General features: G+C 41.8%; 1 protein-coding gene across 3 annotated transcripts in view; it reads right to left on the reverse strand.

The window, feature by feature from the left end:
* Positions 1–23563, reverse strand: part of LOC120416849 (RNA-binding protein 24-like) — a 104346-nt gene that overhangs the window by 47961 nt on the left and 32822 nt on the right. Inside the window, exon 1 of one of the 3 annotated variants that reach the window (XM_039578740.2) lies at positions 22837–23172. The exons of 1 other annotated variant lie outside the window; for it this stretch is intronic. The gene's annotated coding sequence lies outside the window, so the exon portion shown is untranslated. Of the gene's footprint in view, positions 1–22836; positions 23173–23563 lie in introns of those variants that run through there. One more of the 3 variants, XM_039578738.2, reaches the window with a different exon arrangement.

Below are 23563 nucleotides of genomic sequence, written 5' to 3' on the forward strand. Positions count from 1 at the left end.
TAAAATATTTAAAATCCATCAGGTTAAAGTTCAAAAAATAAAAAAATTTAGATTAAAAATATACAAAAATATAAAATTTACAAAATTAAAAATTATTATAAATCAAAAATTGGTACCGCCATAAATTACAGAAAATCAGATAACTTTTAGAAGCAATTTTAGAGTTATATTTTAGGTTTGAGGCCCAAATTGTTTAGAAAAATAAACATTTCGTGATTTCATTATCCAGATTGAATTTTTGTGCGATGCCTTGATTTAAAATTTTATAATTTTAGATTTTTTTTAATTTCTGTATTTAAATTTTATTTTACTTAAATTCTAAATTTTAGCATATTTATTTTTATTTTTTTTATTGTTAATTTTTGGAATTTTTGAACTTTTCTTTATTTTATTTTTTGTAAACTTGTATTTTTAAACTTCTTAATTTTCTAATTCTATGAATTTTTGAGTATTTTTCCAAATTTTAGCATTTTTGAAAAAAAAATATATTTTTTTTTTTGATAATTGTTTTTTTAAATTCATACTGCCGGTTTATTTCGAATTTATTAATCTAAAATTTGTAGTTCTTTAAATTATATTCTTATTTTATTAAAATTTACAAATTTCTGAATTCTTGATTATATCTGCCATAACATTTTATTCTGAATGTTTCACGTTATATTTTTTTTGTTAGATTTAATTTTATGCTATTTATTTCTTTTTTGGTTTTTGGAATTGATGTTTATTTTTATTTTAGCGTATTTTTTTATTTTTTAAATTAGTAAATTAGAATTTTTGAACTTATTTTTTTAGATTTTGTGTATTTGAATATTTGTATTTTTAAACTTCTAACTTTTCTAATTTTATGATTTTTTTATTAAACTTTAGCATTTTTGAAAAAATATATTTATTTTTGTTTATTGATAATTGTTATTTTAAATTCACACTGCCGTTTTTTTCAAATTTATTATTTTAAAATTTGTAGGGGAAATTCTCGTATGTTTGGCAGGTTAGAAAACGCTCCTAACTCCATCCAATTTGTTGATTTTCACTATTTAAACAACTAATTTTGCAAAACTTTTGATAGAAACTTGCTTGCTCACTTCTTATTGAGCTATTTATCACTCGATTTCAGTTGAAAACGCTTTTAATTACCTTTAATTAAATGTCAAAGTTCTGACCTGCCAACATTAGAGGCACGCTGGAATTAGGTGCTGTTCCCCTAGCTCTTTAAAAAAAAAATTAAATTAACAAATTTCTGAATTCGTGATATTATTTGCCATAAAATTTTATTCTGAATGTTTCATGTTACATGATTTTTGTTAGATTTAATTTATTATTATTTTTTTTTAAATTTTGGATTTTTTGATTTTCGGAATTATTTATTTTTTTGCCAGAAAACTAAATGATCAGCTGTTTCAGCTTTTTCCTCTGTTTTACTTCATTCTGAGTATAAATTAACTCCATCCTTTTAAGATTTGGCATTGTAAAATTCTGCGTTGTGAGATTCGGTCTTATGATGCATTTCAAATATTGTTTTATCGAGTACAAAATTATTGTACGCTTTCAATTTTAATTTTTTCATCAAAAATATTGCAAACAAGCACCGCACGTTTCTAACGAGCTCCGTACTAGATTTAAAATTGTCAAACTTTAAATTTTAGATTCTATAATATTTTAAACATGCAAATTAATGAATATTTTAAAGTATTGCTGTAATTTGAAAAACAAGAAATTTTAATACAATTTAATGTCAAATTGAAATAAAAAATACAGTATCAAATTCCTACATTCTAGGAATTTTGCCTCCTTTCCTTATTAAGTAATTCGAAAAACCCAATTACTAAAAGAAGAAAAGAGGCAAAATTCCCAGATTAAATGATTATTATTTTTTTTTTATTTTAGTGTTCATAACAGTAATTAAAAATAATTTACTAAACAAAAATTTATCACATCAAAATTAGAATTTGAAATTTGAAAGAAATGAAATTTCGCTGAAATCCTGCTGTTTATTCGACCGTATCAATAAATTTTTAGGTTAGGTTTGGCTTTCGGTCTGTTTAGGGAATCAAAACAAAGTCAAATTCTAACATGCCTTCACGTCTAATTAACTTCAGTAGATCAAACCTGTATGAAAAGTGTCAGTAACAGGATTTCTTGTAACTCATTTCCCATTTGATCCTTCCGGAAAAAGTCGGCACCTCGCTCCGGAAGGGTTAACCCCAGGACCGACCCACCTTTCTTCGCACGTGACGTTGACGCGACCAACTTTCCTTCAAGAACCTGACTGACGGACTAATAAATCAAAATGAAAGGATTTTTCGGCTAGATTTCAGGCCCAGCGATAACTTTGCCCCACGTTTTGTTCAAGATATTCATCTAGAAAGCGGAGTCCTTTTCGCAGCCAACCACACCTTCGGAACCTTAAGCCCAAAAAGGTGCGAGCGAGCTAATTTATCGTCCTGTCGGCTGGAAAAATTGTCTGACTGCCGATGAAAGGGCGCCTTCAAGAAGGGGACACTTCTTGTTTTGTGGGGGGACTCACGAGAAGATGAAGGCGGGGGTAAGGAATCAATTTGTTCTGGTCCCTCCTTTTGCCAAGTTTGAGTGCGGCCTGCCTGTTAAGTATCTGCAGTTGATGTTGATAAATTATAACCGATGACCTTTTTAGCGTTTGTCGTCTTCCTTTTCTATGGGAAGGAAGGTTGAGGTCTGGGATTTACAGGACCATTCCGATGAAGCCATCGAAGGGGCAAGATTTAGGACGGACATCGGCTGCTCGGGTTCATGTACGGAGACAATTCAGTTGTCGTCCTCGGATGTGTACAGTTGTGTACAAACATACAATCAACAACGGCGACCGACAACCATTAACAGATATATCTGGCACATATCCCACATAGAGTTGCGCTGAGAAGGGGTTGAGCAGGGGAAAAAGCAACATTAAATTAATTATATGCAAGCATGCATGCACTGGACAGACATCGAGTCGACAAGGGAGGGACACGCGGAACCGTCATCAACCCTTTCTCGGAAAGCTCTGCTTCAAAAGGGGTGGCAAAGCCATGTGCGCACACCACACGAGGGGTTCCGACCATATCTTGATCTATCCAAGTCCCTAATAGCGCCATCTACATGGCACAATTCGGGCCAGTGTTGATCAACTCTGAACAACCACCAACAAAGTCAATGCACTCTTCTGAAAAAAAGAATGGAAATCCCTCTTTTTTCGTTGCTTCAAAAGGGATCGTCATGCAGCTCAAATTCAACAATTCCTGACACAGCCTGCCGGCAGATGCAATCCCGTCCGTGCATTCAGGATTCTCACACAAAAGGACGAAGCGCGCGCGCGCTTGTCGGAAACATTTGGGAGGGTAGTTTACGATTATTACATTTGCCAGAGGGCGCCCCGTGTGCTTTTGTTCCGCAAGGATGCAAGGAATTCCTGCTAGCGCAAGTTCCCCCTCCTAATAATTCGACAAATTCGAATAAATCGAAGATTAGGTTGTAAATTTACGACCTGCCTCGAATGTGCAAAACAGTTTCTTTTTTTGGGAAATTCCGGCTGTCTGCCGAGGCTGTAAAAGGTCCCTTGCAGAGACGGGATGCCGGCAAACATCCTGGAACTCCTTGGGACAATCCGAAACACAGCGGAGAGAATGCGATTTTCTTCGTTGCAAAAGTAGCACCATAAATCAAATTGGGTTCTCTGTGGCGTTTCTGCGAAAGGAATTTAGCACTTGGGTGTGGTCGATGAATAGTTTGGCAGTTTTGTCGCTAACCAGATTGCATTTTGCGAGGAAATTGACTTGCCGAGGTCTGGTCTGAATGTTACCATCGTTGAGTCGAGAATTGCAAATCTATCTATGCACAGAATTGGGCTCAAGCATCAACCAAGGCTGTCGCGTCAAGCAGGTATTAGACTATGACAAGCAAACAAACTCGCACTTTTTGACAGAAACGTAGTTTGCAACTGGGTGCTGAATAGTGGTTCGCAAAACGGCCTCAATTTTGAACTGTCAAAGTGGAATCAATTTACTGTTCGCCAAAAGTAGAGAGTATTGTTATCGATCATTAAAAATTGTTTTTTTTTTTTATTTGTTGCAAGAATGAAAAATGTGTGACTTTTGAGGACTTGGAGTTGAAGTCAAGAATTCTAAGAATGTTGAAGGCGATGCAATTGTATCCATCCAAAAGTTGTCTTTATTGTTTGATTTCGTTTGAAAACCAGGTAAAGGAAAAATCTTCTCTGTTTGTTGGATCAGCTTCGCTATAATTAAGGATGTTTTTTCGCTGGACCAGGAAGAGCTGCAGGATTCCAAAATCAGCCAGGGAATTTATCTGCGACATCGCATAATGACACTCTCGCCGCAGTTCTTCGTCACCCGAAAAAAAGAAAAATTTCTTCTAACTAATCGAAACGCGACAATTTTCCAGCAAAAATGTCAAAAACTAGACAAAATAAAACACTTACTACTATAATCAGCTCATTTACCAGTAAGAAAAAAGTCATGCTTGTGCTTGAACAGCCTCCTACATTGTAGATGTAAACAAAGTGGGATCATTCGAAAATCACGTTACGCATTCTCACTATTCATCATCCAGGTTTGCGAGTTTGTCAAACTGTCAAACACGAAAAAGTGCAAGTTTTGTTTGTTTGTTTGTCATAGTCTAATACCTCCTTCAGACTCAGCATTTGAGTCGAAGTCGAAGTTGGAGTCAGAGTCTTTAAATCTCAAAAAATCCGATTTGTCTAATTTTCAAGAACTTTGTATGGGTCATTCCATCTGAAGCGGAACAGCATTTGAAAACTACCATCTCCGATTCTGCTCAAATTTGACAGAGCTGTTGAGACTATCAAAACATGCAAAAATCCAGATTTTCATCCAAATCGGACCGCCCCCTCCAGTTTTGTACCTCCCCCCTATCTTCAAACGGCGATTGCTCAGGAACCACAAATCTTAGAGAGTCGGTCTTAGACTCAATCCATTTCCGTGATTCCGTGGATTAAAATAATTTTTCTACCTGTATTGCGCAATTGAAAACTTAAAAATCGCCAAAAAGTCGATTTTTTGAGAGTTTCAATGTGTACGACAAGGTTTACGAATACGAAAACATAGAGTTACATAGTTACCGGATATGCTTACAAGATTCCGTGTGTGTTGTGCTGAATCTGAGAGTAAAATGCTCTCAGGACCAGTTTGAGATGTTTTTTCTCTTGATTAGATGCAAGCGCTTTTTTGTGTCTACCATAGCACTGCATAGCATAGCATAGCACAACTGATCAAACAGACTGAATATAAAGCTCTCAAAACGTAGTTTAGTCGTGGTTAAAATTGATCGTAAATCGTTAAAAAGTGTCAAACTAAAATAGTGACTATTGCAAGATTTTGATCTCATCAGTTTCTCTCTAAACAAACTCACGACAAAACATCAATCCAGCAATCTCACTCATACCTCACGCGCAATCAAAGTGTTGCTATCTCCGAAACGGGGCGCTTCCATAAACAAGCGTCCACATCGCACATCGCGTTAATTGACCCAAAAAGTCGCTTACTTTGAGACCAATAAATCAACTTTCCTCCACACACACACACGGCGGATTCGAAAGCTCCCCATTGTGATGTGAGGAAGGCAAAAACGTAACGAATTCGTGTGTACACTTAATGCTCGCTGGAAATGACCCATCAAAAACAACAGTTACGGCCACAAGTGGCCGGGGCAGGCGCCCCCCCGGAAGTTCGGAAGTTGACTGTAACGCCGAGAGAGGTACAATACGGTGGAAATTTGGTCAAGCGTATTAAAAATTATAAATAAAATGCGCCGCGCGTCTGTGCCAGGTGCGGGGGTCGTCCGTAACTCGTGGAGTCAGCCAGTCAGAACGCCAGAACTCCAGAGAGAGAGAGAGAGAGTTTATAAACTTCACGTCCAGAACTTGCTTTTCGAACTAATGACACACACATTGTGCGTCCTTCCGGAATCGAAATCGTCTAACCTCATAAATTATATTTCCGGACCCCAGTAGGCTGTTCTGGCAACAACATTATTGCTACTGTTTCTGACGTCTGAACGACGGCGACGTTTGAGCGCAGACCAGATGGAGATGCCCGGTTGTTGATGGTTCCGGATGATTTCACAGCCGGTTCCTGGGCGCGTATGGGTGAGGGAGCAGATTGCTTGACACGGCTCAGTGAGTGTGCGATTGCTCCATATGTTTGATGGTGTGAGTGTTTTGGTTTGGAATGTTTGGATTTATTGCGTTGAGCATGAGTTTTACGGTTCATTTTAAGTTAGAAATCAAAATATGTGATTAAAATTTTAAAAGAATATAAAAAAATGCGAAATTGCGTAACGGAAAAAATGGACGGACCCTTTTTCCTTGAACTGTCAAAATTGTGCATGCAATCAGAGTATATGTATTATTAAGGTAAAGCGGATAATTTAGCTGTGGAAACATAGGTTCAACCGAATTTCATGAACACATTTTAAATTTTAAAGAATTTAAAAAGGAATTAACAAAATTGTTTTAAGAAATGTTAAAGGGACCATTCATAACTTACGTAATGGTCAAAACTGGATGAGTAAATTTGGTACAACTCAATGGAATTCTAAGTAAAATTAACCCAAACCTGATATTTGCCCCCAAAAATTAATCATAGCTTGAAAAAACAAAAATTTAAAGGGACCATTCGTAAATCACGTTATAATGATATTTAAAATGAGTTTATTGTCTGATTGTCTGTGCTTCAACTATTGTTTTCAGACCTTTCCACTACTTGTAGTGGCCCCATTCATCCCACCACGCCTTCACTGCCGATGACATTTGTGTTTAATGTGTTTTCCCCGCACTTTCCATCCTGTGCTATTTTTCAAAAAAGGACAAAAAGAGCAGAAAAAAATCATCTGACATCACTTTTCCCAGCACATCGAGATTGCAATATATTTCCGCCGAGGTTTTTCCTGCGCTCCAAACACATTTTTTTTTTAAATTTCCAGTCACGTTCCTGCCGGATTTTGACGGATGCGAGATCCCGTCACACCACTATCACAGACTTATTATTCTATTATTTTTGACTGTCGCGAGCAGCAGGTCGCGCAGGGATCGCTCGAGTTAGTGACAGTGACACGTGCGATGCAGGTTGCATAACAAGCAGGCGCGCGGCACTTTTAGCATTGCTAAGGATAAGCGAAATTAAATATTTTCTGCTTTTTGTGATTAAATTAATTTAAAAATTTTAAAATTTAGTTCAGCTTTAAACACAAAGAGGAAGTCATGTTCCAGAAATGCTTCCGGGGCTTTTATCCAACGTGTAAAGACGAAGTATTTTTCGGGTGGAATGGGTCAGGTTCTTGGGCTAAAAAGAGAATAATATTCGGAAGTGCTGAAAGATGTGACACAATCGGATCGGTGGGAAATCGGTGAAATTAATGTAGCGAAAGGAGCGATAACAAGTTGGGTGTTTCATGTTCGGAGGAGTCAGAACGTGGAAAAGGATGACGGTTTAATTTTGGATGAGCTCTTTAAAAATTACGCTATTTTAAGCAGCTTTGAGAAAATTTAATGAAATGTAAGGAATTTTTAATTTAATTTTATGTTGAAGCCATTTTACCCAAATTTGGTGTAAAATTTACGAATCTCAAGTAAGCTCTTTCATTAACAAGGAGTGATTTAATTTTTTCCTCGAGTGAAATTCCTTTTCCCCATCATTCCTTCAGATGAAATTACACGCCTTTGAATGAACTTGTAAACATATTTTCACGTTGTCTTCTTATTCTTCTCTCATCAGCCATGGAGTCGAAGCAAATCTCCAGGAAACGCAAACTTTGATGATCAAAGTTGAACCAAACACATCCGGACTGTGTCTCCAAGCATCGTTTTCCCTTATCCTGCACTGTTAAAAAGTGTAAATGTAAAAAACTGAAGGTAATTTCACCTACATAATTAAAAAAATGGAATTACATGTGAAAACATGTAAATTTACATAGTTTTAGAAATAAAATTATTTTACACAAAACCTTTCTCATTTGAAAATGTAATTTCACATGGTTTTCTTTACTGTGCTTTACAAAATTAGGAAAAAAACGTCAAGGGGGTTGAAAATCGGTACAAACGTTCAGCCCAAACCCTCTCACACACATCCACGGAGAGAAAAATGCCCCTAATAAAAGCCAGAGTGCAAAGGGGTGAGTTTTTTTCTTCTCCCTGCCATACAATTCATTTGTCGAGGTCTTACTTGTGGCCCCTTTTTTTGCTTCTCTTGTTCAGGAGTACAACTCCGGAGAGTCTGGTTTTAATTTTCCCCCGCCAGGCCGATTTTCGTCCTTTCGTGCGCTTTACGATACTTCCATTCATTTTCATTTTCCCCCTCCACATCGAGCAAGAAGAAGAAGTGGTGAATTTAGTTTTCCATTTTTTTGTTTGGTATGAACGAGCCTGTTTAGTTGGGTTGTTTTGCAGAAGGAAAAAGAAGCGGTAGGGGTTCGAATTGCGCGGGACGCGCTTTTGTGTTTTTTGTTAAACATTTTATTAAATTTTTGCTCGGGGTACTTTATGGAGGAACTTGAGTGGGGTTGGGTGTGTTTTTGAGTTTTTTTTTCATCGGAGATATTTTGTTTTGAGGTATGTACGGTGAGATAAAGTTGATAAAAATGTAAATATTAATTTTAAATAATGTCGAAAAACATCTTGTAAACAAGGCTGATTTAAAATTAAAACCTAAATTTAGTCTTCATTAAAACAAAACCAGAACCAGAAATGAACTCTTTATCTAAAAAAAAAGGTGCAGATAGTTATGTTACAGACATGACCCAGATGACAAGGATGGTAGTTAAAAAAATAAATTCATCATCGGCCTTACTATTGGTGCTGGGTTTGAATCCCGTCAGCTGCAACTTTTTTGTGTTTACAAAAATTGTACATGCAGTGTGTTTACCATCGATTTTTTTTGCTTTGTAGAAAATGTAAAAAATACTCAAAAAATAAAAAATGTCAGGAAAATTACTAAATATAAAAAAATGTGCAAAAATGCAAAATATAATGATTGGAGGTTGTAAAAAAGACTTGAAAATACCAGAAAGAAAACAAAAACTAAACGAGATGAAGGCATAACTAAAATATAAAAATGATAGAAGAAACAGAAAAACGAGAAGTCAAATTTTTTGGAGAACTAAAAAAGTACATATTCATCATGCCTTTTGTATAAAAATTTTGTTTATAAAATTATATTTCAAGTAAAAAAATGGTAATGGGCTTATTTTGAACAGACTTAAATCTAAACAGATATTGTTATAAACTTTGCTTTAAATTTTTGAATATTGGGTTTGAAATTTGAAATTTAATGATGAAACTTTTGAATTTGTTAAAAACTATTTATAATTATTTTTTGAAGAATTTTTCAAACAGTAGTTGACCAAAAATCATTATGTTGTAAATTACAGATATTTTTACAACACATATTTTTTTCATGGTTTCCGGTTCAAAATTGGAAAGAATATTTTTTTGATCGAATTTTGTTCACTTTCGCCCACTGTGCCCGTATTTTGGCAGGCTTCCTCAAATTTGAGAGGGGGTGAATTTTAATTTCAGCTACGCGTAACGCGAAACGACGACGTCGTGCACGTATGCCATTGTTGCAATTAAATTCATTTCATGCCAGAGAGAAGCCCGAGAAGCCGAGGACAGTCAAGGCAAGGACTTTTAAAAAATCGCGTTGTAAAACAGAGGAGAGAACGAATGAACGAACGAACGAGGAGAAGGTTAATGATAATTGCGTCACATATTTCCGAACGCGTGAGTTCGCGCCCTCCTGGCGAGTGGAAAGGCCGGAATTCTGGGAAATTGTTGTTCAGAGGGCACATGGCTGCTCGCAGCAGGACAAATGGTTCCTCTAATAGCCTTCCGGGGGGCACTTCGTTCTCCGGTGGGGCTTACTTGTTTGCCCCAGCAGCAGAAGTGGCCCCACCACAAATCACTAAACAATGATTTTCCTACAGACAGAAAAATCATAAATCAAATCACTTTCAGCAGTTACCAGACATGACCAGAAGAGATGGCCACCAAGGCCTGGCCCAGTGGTCATTGCTGCTGCTGCCGCTGGTGTATGCGTTGACAACGGTGGACAACCGAACGAGCTCTGGTGGTGAAAAACAATGATTTATCGTGGCTTTTCCACTCGAGTGGACCATTCAGCACAGGCAGATGTGTCCTTTTTTTTCCACACACTCACAATTCCTAGTGGTAGTGGTGATGCTCATGTTGTGGACACATCATCATCATCGTCATCCTGGTCGAATGCTCACTTCACTGCCAACGATGTGAAATTTATCGCGAACTGTTGTGTTTTCACTCGAAGAGTTTTTCACCATCGCTGGCAACACTGCCTTCTGAGTCCTTCTGGTTTGTGCACATTCAGCAGCGATGATTCCCCGACGACACTCAGTAATTGAAACAATGTCCTTCGCAAGTAGTGCACACATTTCACATCGAGCGTTATTTATGGACGGCACCCCCCCTCCCCACCAATATAGGAAAAAAGGAAAACTGCAAGTGACAGCGAGTTGCGTTGAATTGTTTTCTGTTCTGTGTGGGAGTGTACAGCGCATTAACTTGCGACGTTTTCCCCCCGGAAGAATTAATTATTTTATTGAGCAACTTTGCAAACAGGGTAGTTTAAGTTAAGGTGGTCACAAAACGTTGCACCTCAAGCTGGGGCTCCGCCCCATCTCCCCTCGGCAAGTAATGGGGTGGTAACTGATTTTGCCGAGTCATTTGCTCATTTTGGACGACGAGGAAGAGGGGAAATGGTGACAGTGATAAGAGTCATTAATCACACTACTGCACTGAGGAGGAATGGGGGAAGATAACATTCAGAATTGGCTCATTTAGTGAACATCATTTGCACGTGTTGTCATGGTTGGTATGGGAGTGTGAGATTCAGGATGGGGTGTGAAATGGGGTAAGAGATTTTGTAACTGGTTTTAAAATAATTTTAGGATCAAAGAGACCTTTTGAACGAATTTACCTTAAAAAATTTAGGGGAAAAATCAATATCAGGTAGCAAGAAATAGTTCTCGGATTAGTTTTCAAAAAGCCGTAAGAGCCATTGGTAAACAAAGTCCTTTTTACATCGGTATTCGACCTACTTATGAAAAATTAATATCAAAAACGCTCGAGATTGTTCATCTACACGTCCTTCAAGTGCCCCAATTTAAAAATAATTGGAATTTAGTCTCATTTTCGAGAAAAACTAAAATTAGTGTAATAGGTCACGGTGGCTCTTACGGCTTTTTGAAAACTCACCCGAGAGTTATACAATTAAAAGTTTATTTTTCAAAGTTTATGTCAAAATCAATAAAAAAAGTACTTTGCAAAACTTAAAATTTTAATAAAAATAAAATTTAATCAACTGAAAACAATTTGAAATATTTTTTTCTACGTTGATAATCATATTTAGTAATATTTGTTTTTTTTTTGTAAAATCCTGACGTACAATTCCGTTAAATGTTTTTTTATTCATAAAAAAAATCATTTATACTTAGTTACTGAGACCATTTAATCTATATACAATTATTTTAATTTTGGGACTCTAATGGGACGAAAATTCACTTTAGGAAAAAATAACAGAGATTCATGAATGCATTTAATATGAAGCCAAATTTTCAAAAATATCATGCAAAAAGTATCGCAAAGTGCAACTTTTATTTCAAGTTTATGTCCAAAATCCCCCACCCAATTAAAAATTTGACAAAAAAAACAGGGGACCAAAAAAAAGTTATTTGCTAAATTCAAATTTGAAAAATTACACAGTGAAACGATAAGCATTTATAATCAAATAAAGATTGTTTTCAATATTTTAGCAAAGTTTTAAACTTTGGGACCACAGATCGGAAAACACGTAACAGTTCAGTAAAATATGTTCATAAATTTATAGACATTTTGCTATTTTTTATAGTGGCATTAATGTAATGTTGTATAAAGCATTTAGTGATGCTTTCCGTTTCGAAATTTCGTAAAAAATAGCTTGAAATTTTAAAAGTAGTTCATTTTTTAACTGATGAAACTTTTTTAGAGAACTTTTAATGGAAATTAAATTTTATAGCGAAATTATTAATTTTTATTGTTAATTTTAGGGGAATTTTTAAAGGGGTCAGAGGGGGTACAGAGCTTTGAAGAAAAAATTTAATTGGCCTAATCGAAAAATTTATTTTTATTACGCATTAGTTTCAGCGAATTTGACAATGTTCATAAAATGCACAATCTTTTTCAAATATGTTTATAAGTCAGATCATGTTTGCTCAACAAAATTAATATATGTTTGATCCTTAATACAATTTATTTTAAATTTTGATAGATCTTGTTTGGTTTCTGTTAACCCCTCGGACCGTGTGGACCGAGAGTTCTAAACCGCGAACGGCAGATCCCTCTGATCGCCATTTCGCCGCGAAGGCCGCGAGAGAAGAGGTGAGAGAGAAACTGGACCGCGATCTCCGCTGGTGAGCCTTCGAGGATTCTGCGATCCAGTTTGCGCAACAGTACGCTTCAGCGCTTCACTCCGCGAAGACCCACACGCAAACCTTCCTCGACGACGAATAACAAGTTGTGTTTTTACATATAAGATTAAATAAAGTTTACTAGACTAGTTAGTTTTTCTTAAATAAAGAGTCGTGTTTAAATAAAAGTCGTTTTAAACTAAACCGTGCGTGCGTGTGATTTTCGGCGATAGGCCATAGAACCGCCTGAGAAATCCGGTTACCCGAAGTCGGCGACCTTCCCAGTGGTCCGACTAGCCGCTGAAGTGCGTGCCGAGGAACGACCGGAACCCGTCCCGGATCCGGCCATCAACCCCAAGGACCGCCTGCCACAGGAGTGGCCGCGCGAAAGCCCCGGAGTCCGGAGCATCCCACATCCCAACCAACCAGGTACCTTCAACCAAAACCGGTTCCAACATTTGGTCCTTCGAACCGGATCGGTTGAAGGTACCCGCCTGGAGTCGGTTTCCGCGTCCGGAACACGCCGGACCAAGCCGATCGGACCGCCATTGTCGCGAGGACGCACAATAGGCCACCGCGGACAATTGGATATTGTCGGAGGAGCCCTACAAATTCCGAGTTCTTTGTCGAGGAGGTACAAAGGACGTTCCGCCATCGAGGTTCCCTGAGATTGGCGCCATTTCCCGAGCGTCATCTCACCCCATCCCGGCCAGGGATTGGCCTGATCTCCAACGGTTTGGCACTCATCCCGCGGACTGTGCCACTAATTGACGGCGATTACCACGATCGCCACTTGTACGAGGTTCCCGAGCGCCGTCCCGACCGCGCCGGCCAGTGTACGAGAGTTCCTGATTTTAACTTTACAAGGCCCGTTTTAATCGGGAGCAGGTTAGTACCGCCCCAATTCCCTAAAATCGGTTTAGTCGGTGTTACGCTTTGGCACTTTTCCCTCCCGCGAGTCAAATCGCATCCAGGTGTGCCAGCCTCCAGACGCTGCAACGTTCCCGAACGGTCATCGGAATTGACCGTACCCGTGCTTGGACTGTCCTGGTCCACCCCAGCGAACCGATTCGCACATCGGTACCCCGTTGCACGCGCCCGACAACCGATCGTTCGAGCCGATTTGGATTCGGCACTGGATTCGAACGAGACCACGCCCAGCGAAGCTCGAAAGGACTCGAGCTACCCGTCGACCGGAAGTCGGCATTGGTCTACCACACCCCGTGTGGCCCCGCCCATCGAGAGAGAGAGTGATCGTCGCCTGGAATCGATCACTGCGTGCCGCCGATTGGATATTCGGCGCCAACCACCCACAATCCCACCCACCGAAGTCGACAGCGGACTGTCGGCGAGGGCAGCGATCGTTCGTGAACCGTCCCATTCCCCAAAGCCCTGAGGTTCGTGCACAAGGAGGTCGCTCCATTTCCCACCTTGAGGTGAAGGCCCGTACCAGGAAAACGGTGCATAATTAATTCAAGGCACGAATTAATTGGCAATCGGTTAGTACCATTCCAATATTTCCCCGCGCATCCCAAGGGTGCTCCTTTCGTGCTTGTTCATTCTAGCTGCGCATTCTTCAATCTGCCACGATGTCTCGACGCTCAACCGTGACCCGCCTGCGCAACCTGATGACGTCGTTCAACGGGATCTACGCTTTCATGGAGGGCTACGACGCAAGCAAGCAGGCCGGCGAGCTGGTTATGCGGCTTGAGAAGCTCGAACCGCTGTGGGACAAAATCGATGATGCCATCACGGAGGCGGAGCTAGCGGACAGTGAGGAGGGGACCGGCGAGGAGGAGAGAGGTGAGGATAAGGGTGAGGATAAAAGTGAGAGTGGTGAGAAAAAGGGGTCCAAACCGGAGAGGTACGCCAACATTCGGAGTGCCTTCCAAAATAAATACTTTACGGTCAAAGCATTCCTGCAGTCTAAAATTCGGGAGCTTCCCGATCAAGCCCAAGCCCTGCCCATGGTTTCGCAGTCCGCCCACACCACCCCTTCTACCCAACACGTTAAATTGCCTACTATCAGTTTGCCAAGGTTCTCTGGGAAGTATGAGGATTGGTTGCCTTTTCGAGATCTCTTCGTGTCGCTGATTCACTCGTCGGAATTGCCAAATATTGAAAAGTTTCACTATCTGCGGAATCAACTTGACGGTCCAGCCAAAACGGAGATCGCGAATGTGAAATTTACTGCAGACCATTACACTGTAGCGTGGGAGTTACTGGAAAAGCGGTTCGGTAACACCAAGCACATGAAGAAGCTGGAAATCAAGAGTTTGTTTGACCTGCCAACTTTGCGGAAGGAGTCGGTTGCTGAGCTACGCGAACTGGTGGAAGGATTCGACAAAACCGTTCGAGTTCTGGATCAAGTTGTGGAGTACGCCAAGTACAGGGATCTTCTTCTTGTTCATCTGCTGTGCTCTCGTTTGGACGACAAAACGCTGCGCAGCTGGGAGGAGCACGTGTCCACGAAGACTGAAGAGACTTTCCAGGATCTGATCGACTTCCTGCGTCGGCATATTTGCGTTCTGGAATCTCTGCCTACCAAACACCAAGAGTCCCACCAGTCCAAACCCCGTAAAGTTTTCGCCACCAAGGTCTCCAACCAAAACACGGTCCATTCCAACCCCAACTTCGGCTGTTTGGCATGTTCTGACTCACACCCACTCTTCAAATGTCCATCGTTTGCGAGGATGTCAGTCAGCGAGAGGGAGAAGATCGTCAATCAGAACGCGCTGTGCAGAAACTGTTTCCGGAAGGGCCACATCGCTAGGAATTGTACTTCTAGGTTTTCGTGCCAGCGATGTAAGGAACGCCACCATACGCTGGTCTGCTACAAACCGGAAGTAAAACCCAACCTATGTCCAGCCATCCCAGCAAGGCCAACCAAGGAGGAGGCAGGAACGGCGGCGACCGCTGAGGCGTCCTCTGCTGCTGTCACGGAGACACGCCCGACGAACACCAGTTCTGCAGCTACGGTCGGAAAGGTGCTTTTGGCAACTGCAGTACTTTTGCTCGTCGACGATGCTGGACAGGAGTTTCCAGCAAGGGCACTTTTGGACTCTGGGTCAGAGTGCAATATCGTCTCCACCAAACTCGCTCAACGGATGCACGTGTCCAGGAACAAGGCAAACGTGCAGATTTCCGGTGTTGGTCAAGTTCCTACGATAACTTCGCAGAAGGTTCGAGCCACGGTCAAGTCCAGATTGTCGAAGTACTGCGAGGTCATGGAGTTTTACGTTTTGGCCAAGGTGACTGAAGATCTACCAACTTCCCCGGTGGAACCAACAAGCTGGACTGTTCCCGAAGGTGTCCAACTGGCGGACCCTGAATTCTTCAGAACCAACCCTATTGATGTGTTGCTCGGTGGAGAGTTCTTCTTTAACTTCTTCCCATCCAAACAGAGGATCTCGCTTGGAGCAGGATTACCATCCCTGGTCGAATCGGTGTTCGGCTGGATCGTGACTGGCAGGTGCGGCTGGAACCGTGGAGAAGCACCAATCGTATGCCAGCACTCAACCGTAACGGAAACCTTGGAGGAGATTATGACCAAATTCTGGGAATGCGAGGACGGAGGATTAACTTCTGATTATTCCGTGGAGGAGAGCACGTGCGAGGACCACTACGTGCGCACCGTCAAGCGAGGTGGAGACGGTCGGTACACCGTTGGAATGCCAAAGTCTGCTGATTTGCACATCAAGCTAGGAGAATCGAAAAGCGCAGCTGATCGTCGTCTTCTTTTCCTGGAGAGAAGGTTGGCTCGCGACGATGACCTGAAGAAGGAGTACCATGCGTTCATGAAGGATTACTTGGACAGGAACCACATGTGCAAGATCATCGAAGACCCGACAAGTACCGCGACCACCTACTACCTCCCACACCACCCCGTCATCCGAAGTTCCAGCACAACAACGCGCGTCCGCGTTGTGTTTGATGCGTCAAGCAAAACCTCCACTGGGACATCCCTAAACGACGTTCTGCTGAACGGCCCAGTCATCCAGGACGACCTGCGCACCATCATCTCCCGAAGCCGCCTGTTTCCAATCCTTCTCGTCGCAGACGTGGAGAAAATGTTTCGGCAGATTCGGATGGACGCCAAGGACCTACCGCTGCAGAGAATTCGCTGGCGCTTCTCGGAGGACGATCCCATCGACACGTACGAGCTGCTAACCGTGACGTACGGCACCAAACCGGCGCCGTTCCTGGCCACCCGAACCCTGAAGCAGCTGTCCGTCGATGATGCAACCAAGTACCCACTGGCTGCCGAGAGGATCGCGAGAGATGTTTACATGGACGATGTAATCACTGGTGCATACCACCCTGCCGAAGCGAAACAAATTCGTGAGCAACTCGACACGATGACGCTGGGAGCAGGTTTTCCGCTTCGCAAGTGGGTCTCCAACTGTGAGGAAGCGCTCGAGGGTGTGAGTGAGGACAACTTGGCGCTACCGAGAGAGAAAGGGATCGATTTCGACGAAGAGAGGACCGTGAAAACTCTTGGGTTGGTCTGGGGGTTAAGGTTTTAGGTAGGTATAGGTAAGTTTTCATGTTGGATGTAGGAGATGTGTAAAAAGTTAGTGAGGTAAAAGGATTATGAATATGTTTATGTGAATTTTGGGGGAGTGAAGGGGGGGGATGTGGGGGTAAGTGGGGGAGTTGATTTGTGATGTTAGGATGGGTTTAGGGGTGTGATGTTAGATGGGAAATAAAAGGGATATGGTTAGATAATATGAAGTTTAAGAGATGAAAGTGGTTTGAAGTGATAAGTGAAGAGGATATAAGGTATTATAAAGGAGTTGAAAAGTTGAGGAGATGGGGAAATTATTGGAATATTGATTAAAAATTGGGTGAGGGATGAGTAGGTGTAGATAGGGGGAGTTGAGGGTATGAATGAGAGAAAAGGGTTGGAGTGGATTGGTGGTAGTATTGATAAGTAATTAGAAAGTAAGAGAAGAGATTGAGTATTTAAAATTAAAAGTAGAGTGAGGGATAAGGAGGTGTGGAGTGAAGATGAAATTAAAGTTTGTGATTGAGTGATATAAAGAAAGAGAGATAAGGAGGAGGGTATGGAATGTTAGGGAAGGATGGGATGGAGTTTAAAAATTGTTAGGGTTGGAAGTAGGGGAATTTAGTGGATAAGTGTTAATGATGTGGTAAATTGTGGAATAGGGTTTGATAGTAAAGGTTAAGTAAATGAGGTAATTGTGGAAAGAAGTCGGGAAAAATTGGTGTGGATGGGTAGTGTGGGGTACAGTGGTGGTTAGAGTAGTGGGAAGGGGAATGAAAATAGATATATAAAGATGAGGTGTAAGAATGATTGAGACAAGGAGAGGAGAAAGCACGTCGAATCAGCTGCTGCAGTTTCTGCCAAGTCGTTCAACGAATCGTACTTTGGGAAGTTCAACGAATACTGGAAGCTGATCCGCACGACCGCCTACTGGAGACGGTACCTGCGCAATCGTCGTTTACCGGAAGCCGAGCGTACTCTGTCAGTCCCGCTAACCACTAAGGAACTACGAGAAGCGGAATGGTGTCTCGCACGGCTGGTCCAGCAAGAAGCTTTCGGCAGAGAACTCCAGGACCTGGCCAAGGGCAAACCTGTTCACAACACGTCGAAGCTACGGTGGTTTAACCCGCAACTCTCCAAGGAAGGTGTCATCCGCGTGGGAGGACGGTTGGGCAACTCCGACCGAAACGAGAACTTCAAGCACCCGATTATCATCCCAGGAAACCACCACTTCTCCAAACTTCTGGCCGACTGCCTGCATCTACGACTGTTTCACGCCGGAACCCAGCTGATGCTAGCGACGATGCGACAGAAGTTTTGGCCGCTGAGAGGACGAGACCTGTGTCGGCAAACCACACACCAGTGCAAGGACTGTTTCAAGGCGAAACCTCAACTTCTACAGCAATTTATGGGACAACTGCCAACTCCAAGAACAATCGCCGCTCGACCATTCACCAATACAGGCGTAGACTACTTTGGGCCAGTCTACATTAGGCAAGGGTATAGAAGGGGGCCGGTTAAGGCTTACGTAGCTGTGTTCGTTTGCTTTGGAACTAAAGCGGTCCATTTGGAGCTGGTTTCGGACCTGTCCACCGCCAAGTTCCTCCAAGCACTGCGTCGGTTTGTGGCTCGTCGGGGAAAGCCAGCCGACATGTATTCCGACAATGGCACAAACTTTGTCGGCGCGAAAAACGACCTCAAAGACCTTCTGCACAACCTCAGGCACGCGAAACACCACGAACACATCCAGCACGAATGCTCCCAGGAGGGTATAAATTGGCACTTTATTCCTCCTGGCGCTCCCCACTTTGGTGGGCTCTGGGAAGCCGCTGTTAAGTCCGCCAAGAAACACCTTCTCCGCGTTGTTGGCCAATCCTCCATCTCACACGAGGACTACATAACCCTCCTCGCCCAGGTAGAGGCTTGCCTCAACTCAAGACCCCTCACGCCCCTCACTGAAGATCCCACCGACCTCGAACCGCTAACCCCCGCTCACTTCCTGATCGGGACATCCCTAGAAGCAGTGCCGGACAAGGACTACTCCGAGATCCCGAACAACCGCCTCACGCACTGGCAGAGCATCCAACAGCAGCTTCAACATTTCTGGCGTCGATGGCATACGGAGTACCTGCAACAACTACAAGCTCGTGTTAAGAACTGGCAGCCAGCAATCGAAATTCGCCCTGGACGTCTTGTCATCGTGGTCGACGAGAACCAACCGTCGATGAAGTGGAAGATGGCACGAATACACGAGATTCATCCCGGCGCTGATGGTGTGGTCCGCGTAGTTACGCTTCGGACTGCTACTGGATACCTGAAGAGACCAGTTACGAAGATTTGCCTGTTACCAATACCAGCAGAATCGATCGAGGAAGAAAAGGCAGAGACAGCTGAAATCGGGCAATTTCAGGGGGGGTCGGAATGTTTGGTTTCTGTTAACCCCTCGGACCGTGTGGACCGAGAGTTCTAAACCGCGAACGGCAGATCCCTCTGATCGCCATTTCGCCGCGAAGGCCGCGAGAGAAGAGGTGAGAGAGTAACTGGACCGCGATCTCCGCTGGTGAGCCTTCGAGGATTCTGCGATCCAGTTTGCGCACAGTACGCTTCAGCGCTTCACTCCGCGAAGACCCACACGCAAACCTTCCTCGACGACGAATAACAAGTTGTGTTTTTACATATAAGATTAAATAAAGTTTACTAGACTAGTTAGTTTTTCTTAAATAAAGAGTCGTGTTTAAATAAAAGTCGTTTTAAACTAAACCGTGCGTGCGTGTGATTTTCGGCGATAGGCCATAGAACCGCCTGAGAAATCCGGTTACCAAGAAGTCGGCGACCTTCCCAGTGGTCCGACTAGCCGCTGAAGTGCGTGCCGAGGAACGACCGGAACCCGTCCCGGATCCGGCCATCAACCCCAAGGACCGCCTGCCACAGCAGTGGCCGCGCAAAAGCCCCGGAGTCCGAGCATCCCAAATCCCAACAACCAACCAGGTACCTTCAACCAAAACCGGTTCCAACAGATCTGATCTTGTTTGAGGAAATTCATCTACTCTGAATGTTTTGCGTTTACATTAGAAATCAGTACTAAATAAAACCACATCTGATCTGATATCTTGATATTCTGTTTATGCAAAAACAATCTGCAAATTGCAAAATGTATAGTAACTTAATTCCTACAAAAAAAAAAATCATTAAAGTCCAACATTTCACAAAACATATTTCAATTTAAATTTCAAGAAAAGCTGCTCGAATAAATAATTTACTCACAAAGAATAAGATACTGGTTCTGATTCAGCAAAATGTTCAAACTTAAAAAAAAGGGAAATTGTTTAAAAGTTTAAAGAACTGCTCATGGTTAAAAGAATGCAAACACTAAAAATTTGATTTGGAATCAATTGTGAACAATTCAAAAAATTAAAAAAAGATAAATTCTCATTGTATAGATAATATCCAACATATGAGTCATACTGCAAGAATTTGGAATTTTCGCGGAAGACAAATAACCTTGAGAAAAAAATTTATATGGCCTTTTCGCATTGAAAAAGCGAATGATTCTTTCTACTAAAGTTGTCTTTAAAAAAAAGCTTAAGGGTACACAGCAACCAAGGAAGTTGTTATCTTCTTATTCCAAAATTGATGAACTTACGGACCCAATCCTGAAATAATGTGATTATAAAAATTGACAAATTTTGTTGTAAATGTTTATGGAAACAGTAGCTTAGGGGATGAATACAAAATTATATCGATAGTTCCCGTAGTTTTGAAGATACTAAAATGTCTGTAACAAAAATCTGGGTGCAAAAGTTCTGGTTGATGTGCACCGTTAAGTACATTAAACTTCTGAGATGACTAAAAATACCGTCAGTGGGGGTGACATTGGGTCTGGGGGGTGAGATTGGGTCAAAGTGATTTTTTACGGATTTTACCATTTCTCAGGTTCTTCTCAATGAAACTGAATTCTGTTAAAAGGGTTGTGTAGGTGACATCTTAATATGACTTTGCTGAAAAAATCTCGTTCCTGGAACAAATCCTGTTATTTTGGCAGCTGCCTAAAGTTGAGGTACGTTTTTGGCTAAAAATGACCTCTCGAAAAATCATTTTTCTAATATTTTTGTTGGAATTGCTCGAAAACTACTCAAATGTTTGAAAATCTCTCCTTCAAACATTGTAGCGTGTCAATACGATTCCCTCGAACAAGAAACGCTGTTGGATGACTTGTTTTTACCATATCGTTGTATTTGAGCATCATTTTAGTTTGATTTGACCTAATGTCACCCCCTCTAAGGGGTGAGATTGGGTCAATTTTCAAACTATTGGCATTTAAGGAAGTGTTCATCAAAATCCACCATATTTTGGGAAAATGTTAGTAAACTATCTTAGAACAAATCTACGTTGAAAGATTTTCGATGTTATTTAAATTGTTTTTGTTATTAAGAAATTACGAGAGGTGTATCGTTTTTTGACCCATAGACACCCCCACTGACGGTAACAAAAAAATACGACTCTCAACAGTAAAAGAACAAATGTTTTCATTAAAACTTGTTATGATGAAGTAAAGATAGTCTATTCATCTAATAATTATGACAATCTTTGACGATTAGGTAAGTCACATTATCTGCAGTGAAGTAAAAATTCGCCAATTTTTTTTAAATTTTTTTTTGTGGCTGTCACTTGGAAATAATAAAATTTACCTCAATATTTTTACAGATTCTGAAAGTACATTATTTTTTTTTGTAACCGCCTTAAATTTTGCAAAAAAGGATGGTTTACTTGCGTTATAACTTGAAAATTCTCAATGCTGTACCTCTGCAAAAAAAAAGAGTTAAATTTCGATCTACCCAGTTGCACGGGAAATTAATTCTATTTCCAGAATATGATCAGCTTTGAAGAAATGGTTCCCGGCCACCGGAGATGTTTCGGGTTTTCCGGAGGAGATTTTGAGGTAGTTTTTTTGCTAATTGAGGTACTTGAAAACACTTTATTTCGCATTATTGAAGTTAACGCTTTTAACCATTAAATTAAGTTTAAAAATTATCGCACTGGTATACAAGTCCGGAGAATGTGTCTAAGTACAAATGCTCCAGAAATATCATTGTCTTCTTATGCTGATGTTTCTTAGATTTTACAATAGCTTCCTACAACCATTCGTCATTACATCGACACAAATCTCAATACTCAATCCACCCCGTCAAACAATGCCGGCAAGATTAAATAACTTTTCAACCCATCTGGCCCGCTCCACTCCCTCCCAAAATGCCCCCGATTTTTATGCACACAAAAACACACAAATGTACTCATCTCCCCGGCTGCTTATGCTGCCATGCCACTGCTGCTAACTGCCTGCGCTGATCCCGCGCTGTGTGCTTTCAATGCCAACCCCGAATCCCAAGCGCAAAACAACCCCTCTAATCCCGCGAAATGAAACATAAAGCTCTGCGCTCCTCAGCCGACTTCAACGCAGTACAGTATACGGTTCACAGGGAAAAAAGGACTCTCGAAAGAACGAACTCCCGGGAGTGAGCTTCCTCCAGCCTCACACTACACACCCTCCGCCACAATTTCCTGAATACTTTTTCTGAATCGTCAGCAGCACTCACAGTTGCACATCTGCAGATTTCAAAATCCTACTCTCATTCACGGTTTCGTTATATTTGTACACATCACATCCCACTGCCTCGTGTCTCAGTAATGCCACCCCTGCTGCGTGTGCTCTTGTTCTTGTTCTTCAGTTGGATGGTCCTGCTGTACAGCAGTAGAACCGCGCCTTCATATTTTACCACCAGGACACCAATTTGAGCCACAATAAATCGAGGAAAAACGGTCAAATTCTTGGCTTTCAACAGCGCTTTTCCTTGTTTCCTTACTTTTTTTTTTGAAAATTTCTCCGCTCCTTTACTGCTGATCACGATTACTCATTATCATCGCTCATCACCGGCCCTTTGTGTTCACTGCTCGAACTCGCGAAGAACAAAACACAAATCTATCACTCTCGACTCGACTGCTCACAAAACGCGACGCGAAGCTTTTCCGACGAGATTTTCCTCTTGCACTATGTGTTGCTTGCTAGCTCTGAATCAGACTCCTCTCCTTCCTCTTCTGCACTCCACTGACTACTGACTGGCTTGATTCGACGAGCAGCTGCTGCGGGAAAACACTCGAAAAGTACGCGCGTTCAGGTCGAGATCCGATGTTCAACTGAGAGCGCACCACGCTCCGACCTCGCTACGAGCACTTTTCCCGGTGAGCAGCGCTGCGATTGTATTGGTGAGCGCTCGCGCTCTCTCTTCGAGAGCGTCAGGATCACAGTCGGCGCGGGGGTTTTCCCGATGTGCTGTTTTGTGTGAAAGGACCTTTTCTTTCTGTACGTACACTCACCTACTGCGATTGTGTTGGTGTCGGCGATGAGTCAGACTTCCCTCAGCTCATTTTCTCTCTCTCGCTTCGTCGCTCGCGCTTTTCTTCGAGTTTTCTTTATCGTTCTCGTTCGGGAGCTGCTTCTCTGTTTTTGAGTTATTCCTTTTTGGTCGGTGCGTTCGTCGTCTTGCCACCACCACCTCAGACGGCACCAGTTGTAAGGCTTCCCCCTTCCTC

This window comes from Culex pipiens, chromosome 2, assembly GCF_016801865.2.
Source record: "Culex pipiens pallens isolate TS chromosome 2, TS_CPP_V2, whole genome shotgun sequence".
NCBI lineage: Eukaryota > Metazoa > Arthropoda > Insecta > Diptera > Culicidae > Culex > Culex pipiens.